Source organism: Miscanthus floridulus, chromosome 8 (genome assembly GCF_019320115.1).
Source record: "Miscanthus floridulus cultivar M001 chromosome 8, ASM1932011v1, whole genome shotgun sequence".
NCBI lineage: Eukaryota > Viridiplantae > Streptophyta > Magnoliopsida > Poales > Poaceae > Miscanthus > Miscanthus floridulus.
Genome location: NC_089587.1, coordinates 61,887,286 through 61,892,979, shown reverse-complemented (window position 1 = coordinate 61,892,979; position 5,694 = coordinate 61,887,286). Strand labels below are relative to the sequence as shown.

At 40.0% G+C, this 5,694-nt stretch overlaps 1 pseudogene; it reads right to left on the bottom strand.

Moving 5' to 3' along the window:
- Positions 1 to 851: 851 nt before the first annotated feature.
- Positions 852 to 3,322, bottom strand: LOC136472273 ((E)-beta-caryophyllene synthase-like; annotated as a pseudogene).
- Between the last annotated feature and the right edge of the window lie 2,372 nt (positions 3,323 to 5,694).

The window sequence follows — 5,694 nt, the reverse complement described above, 5'->3', positions numbered from 1 at the left end:
CTCCGCCTGCGCGGCTCGCGCCCCAGCCCGCCGCTCGCTTGAGCGCTCTGCCGCCTGTCCGTTAGCATGTGCCAATGGCTAAGTCCGCAAGCCAAGTACTACAGAGAAGCACCCTCAGAACACACGTCTGCCACTAATTATAGATGCGTATAGAATAGGAAGCGTCTGCTCCAAGTACAAACACTAGAGACATGTGTTTCCAACACGCGTACGAAAGATATAAACGTCTGTAATAAGGCAATTGCTCCAGACGCGTGTTCACAACATGCGTCTATAAAATAACATGCGTCTGTAATATGTGATAGAGTTACAGGCGCATGTTATAAAAGCGTGTCTGTAGCACTATCATAGACGTGTTTTACCAACGAGCGTCTGTAGTAAGCTCTTATTAGAGATGCGTGTTGACCTCGTTGGACCGGCGACCCGCCGACGACTTACTATAGACAAGCGCGTCTGTAAATTCATATCATAGATGCGCTTTTGTGCGGCGTCTGTAGTGTCGCTGGTGGATATGTGACTTTTTTACATCGTGTTGGTTCAGTTGTAAGCTGTGGAAAGGCTATTGTGAGCTATGTGACGTAAACAAGCTATAAGCTGTTAGGTTAAAACAACTATGAAATATACCTCCTCTCTTTTATTTCCCTTAAAACAACTGTAAACGTCACTCTATTTTCATCTAATTGGAAAAGCTAAAAGCTGACGAAAGCCAAAAATATAGTCCAAGATGTTGTGCGAATTGTATTATTTATACTAGCAATAGTCTGGGGTTAAAAGGTACCCTTGGCGGCAGACCTTAAGCACACCCACGTACGCTAAAAAAAGTATTGGTTACTAATGCTGGATCAATAAGCTCACACGGAGTTGACATATATTGAAGCTATAGTGTTCTTGAGGCTAAATGAAAGGGTGAATGCGTCTTCACTCTTGTACATGAAATCCATTGTTCGGGCAACATTGACTGCTACCTCTAAAAGTGCCATAGGACGTTTGTGCTCGATGCATTCTTCAACAATGTCCATCCATGCTTCTTCAATTATAACTTTAAGCATTTTGTTGGCTTCCTCTACTGTCACCTCATATTGGTTCATGTAAGTTTGCACTGTGGATACCACATGCTCCTTAGCTTGTTCACGCTTCAAGGGACAAACGAGTAGGGATAGTTAGAAAATATATAAAAAAGGCAAATGTCTAATTACACTAAATATATATAACCTTTACACTACTGATAAATGTTTTGCAACTATCATTTACAAGAATTTTGTATGTATAGTTGGAGAGATTTTCTAAACCTCATGCGACACGATGTCATTGCCGACACGCCCCACGATACAGACACCTCTAATGATTTTTGGAAAGGTGAGAGCCCACTCAACATCCTCCTTAGCAGTCACATCTCCCAATGAAATAAACCCAAGATTTGTCATATGCATACAACCACTGCTAGGCAAGGAAATTTGGAGGTGCTCTTCAACATTGGTTGGAATGAAATGTTCATCTCGCCATTTCACCTCAGCATGGTAGTTTTTAGCCATGTCAATCACCTAAATAGTTAAATATAAGGATGTTAAAATTAATTGAGAAAACTCATCATGTTTCCTTAATGTGATCTTTAGGAGCAGCTTACCAGTTTCTTGAACAATTCAGCATGCTTGTTTTTCTTGTGTCTTAACTACTCCTCGATCTTATTTGTAGTGTTACGTATGTTGATGAAGAGTGCCTTTATGTATGTTGGAAGCTGTTCTGTGATTTCTTCATCCCACCTGTCATTAGTTTTTTCAAGCAAGGTAAACTTCGGTGACGCATATATAAGTTTTGTTCATCTTAGTTACATGTAATCTATCTTTAAGAACATATAATATCTAGTAGCTAGGCAAACCTTTCCATGGCCGCAGTGAAGATATCGCTCTCCTCTGTGGTGCCGTAGTTGTCATAAAGGTCATCAATTAAGGTCATGATTATGTAAAACTTTGTCATCATTTGCCGTGGATATGATTGATAAGGCTCAAAAAGCACTCCGAGCATCCAAAAATGCAGCTCCACCATTCTGTCCCTTGTAAAGCACAGATCTATTCGTGATTGGAAATCCTTCCACCATCTATACATTGTCAAGTAAATGTGTATTATTAGCTGGCGAAATAAGTAAGCAACTCCATCCAGTAAATTATTACCGCCAATTTACTAATACCAATGTGTGTGGTTTCCTTACACTGTAAGTTCTTTCAACTCATCACAGTAGATAGCTTGCAAGATGTTGTAGTCTAGTTTTGCAAACTCCAGTATGGTCGCATCCCGTGTAGCCTTCTTCTCATATACTGAGATGTAGCGCCTTGTCTCCACTCTCTTGACCCGCCTGAACCGAGGTGTTTCCAAAGTGCACTGGACCTCGTCTTGTTGCTCTGGCCCCAAATTTTCCAGCAGCAGTAGAGATTGGAGGTGGCTCTTGTTGAAAGTGATGATGTTGTCAAGTATATCCTCCCCACGAGTTCTCAGATGCGCAGCATCATACAACATCAGCAAGCAGCTGACATCATCACTTGAAATGTTCCCTTGCTCATCCCTGAATTTCTCAAACACATCTGCACACACATAATTGAACATTCATTCATGCATATGTCAACACAGCTCAAATGAAAGGAAGTCAGCAAAATAACCTGACAACATTGCAAGATTTAGCTGTATGTAGTCAAAGAGGCTGAAATTTTTCCATTTTCTAAAAAACTCTATGAAGGGAAACATATACTGGTTAGTTCTTAGTTGACGATCTTACATACCTGAAGAGACTCCGTACCCATGCTTCCTGAGCAAATAGAACCTCAGCGAGGTGATGTAGAGGTTGTCAGAGCCTCCATCTTTGTCATCGTACACAGAGCAAAGCAAATCATTGATCTCCTTCTTGTAGTGGTAGTCCAGCCCGATCCGTTGCATCGTGTCGACGAGCTCCATCTTCTGTATCAGGTTGGAGGTGGCAACGGTTTCTAATACAATCTGCCTCACTTGTTCCTTCTTGCTCTGTGCCCTCTCCTTCATTGACAAGAACTGCAAAGGACAATTTGATTATTAACGGGGGATCAGAAAAGTCTAGTTCACAAGAACCCTTTTTTGACGATTTCTCCATTTTTTACTGCATCAATGCGGAAATGCTAGCAAAATGATGACATGTTCAAGTTTTGCAGAAAGGGAACAATGGCGACCGGCTTGTTTGTACCTGTGATGGAGTGCATGGGATGTGCTCGAGGAAGAAGTCACCCCATGGGCTTGGGGTGTATGTCAGTTGCTTGCGCTGCAACTGCGAGACCAGTGGGACGGGGCTGCTGGTGGTCATCACGATGGCTCTGGATTGTACGGCCGGGTCGAAGAGGATGGCTGCTACTACCTCGCTGGTTTGGAGCTGCTTGGAGAAGACGGCCTAGATCCCCTGCCTAATATATAGGCTCGCGAATGCACACATCATCAGTAATCTATCTACGTGAGCCTGGTATATTTATATCTTTTATAAAGCTAATCCCCACTACATGTTCTATCTCAACATGTAAGACATCAACATCATCTTCCACTAATAGTCATGTTATGTCACTAACTTCCAACCTCTTAATGCAAGCTATCCATATCTCATATCAGGTTCTTTCTCAACATGCAAGTCATCCACATCATCTTGCACTAATAGCCATGTCATACCACTTAACTTCCAACCTCTTAATGCAAGTTGTCCACGTCATCTCAAGTTCTATCTCAACATGCAAGACATCCACACCATCTTCCACTAATATCCATGCCATACCACTAACTTCCAACCTCTTAATGCAAGCTATCCACGCCATCTCAAGTTCTATATCAACATACAAGACATCCACATCATGTTCCACTAACTATCCACATCATCTTTTACTAAAAGACATGGCATGCCACTAACTTTTAACCTCTTAATGCAAGTTATCCATGTCATCTCTACTTAATTTTATTATTATTTTTTCGCAATCTCCGTAACAACGCGCGCAATATGTTCTAGTTCTTTTATTTATCGATCCCATGAGCCGCTGACGGTTGGGCAGCCTGGTAGCTAGTATTGTTAACACATTTTTGTATCGCTATGGTATTCCTACGTGGTACTCCGTCCGTCTCAAAATAAGTATCGCTATGGCATCGTGCCGATCAAATTTTCTTAAGTTTGACCAGATTTGTAGAAAGTATTAGCAATATTTGTATTTTTAAACAAGTTTATTATAAACTGGATTCAAAGATCTGCTAATGATACTAATTATCTACTATAAATATTAATATTTTCATGTATATGTCTGGTTAAAGTTAAAAACACTCGACACTTAATTATTTTGAGACAAAGGGAGTAGGTTCTTAGACTCCAATCCACGTCTCAAGAGTGTTTCACATGACTTTTGTCTTGAACATAAGTTTCACATGACTTTTGTCAGGTGACGTGTTCGCTGCCTCTCACATCCTGCGTCACCCATCAGGGCAGTACGTCATCGGATCCAACGCTGGTAGCCGGTCATGTCTGTTGCTTGTTGGCACTGCTTCTCTTTGGCATAGTTTCGTTAGCAATGCTGTACTCCATCTGTCCCAAATTAATTGTCGCAGTCGATTTCTGTGTCAAAAGTTTGACTCAAATTTTAGAAAATACGTGCAGTATTTATATGTATAAATAAATTTATTAAAAACTAGATTCAAATATCTATTTAATGATATTAATTATGTACCATAAATACTAATATTTTTTTATATATTTAGTCAAAGTTGTTTCTCGAAAAGCGAAAACAACATATACTTAGCAGAGGGAGTACATTTACACTGTAGCCATTTGTAAGGTTTATTGTTCCTTTCGTTGTCAAAGGACCCTATATCTGTGAAGTAGTAGATCTGGTATTCTGCTTTCTACTGGCACTGTTATTGTTATGTAACATGCATCCAACTATGAGCTGTAGATTGACGTGTTTATCGTTTTTTTAGTATGGTTTTGATGGTATTCAATCATTGTCGATGTGCTTTCGATTTGATTATTGCATTTCAAATGTTACAGTAATATCGATGCCATTTTTGTTATTGTTAACAATGTACGGACTTGGTTCCTAATTAAAAAAAAGTTAGGTGCACCCGCCAGTCCTCAAACTTGTAACGGCGTGTCACTTTTTTTTTATAAAGCAAGCTTTTATTAAAATCTCAAAAGCAATACATTGAGATGATACAAAGCCTTAAAGAGCAATTTCCGACCTCTGTCTAACATGTTGCACACAACTAATAAAAGAGCTAAAATCTGGCACATTCTAGTGACTATCAATTCTTAAACTAGAACCACTCATATGCCTAGAAGATTTTTTTTTCTTTGCCACCTGTGTCAACTGTTGCGATACCGCTACAACTATATCCTGCAAATCCGGCTTCTGCAAAATAGCCCTAAATATGTAACTAGTGGGTAACCAAGTAGATAACCTGCATAGGAGAAACATTTTTTCTTAATATCATTCCAGCTAAGCCAAAGAGACCAACAAGTCACATCTGTTCCTAGCAGAAGTAGAAGCTTCACATCCTTGTTGACACCTCTTAGCCAGCCACTAAACATATGACATATAATGTCTGGTTTTAAAAGTCCTGTTGTTACATGAGTAAAAAGTACCCTTGGCAGACCATAAGCCCACCCACAAACGCCAACAAGTCTTGCTTACTAATGTTGGATCAATAAAC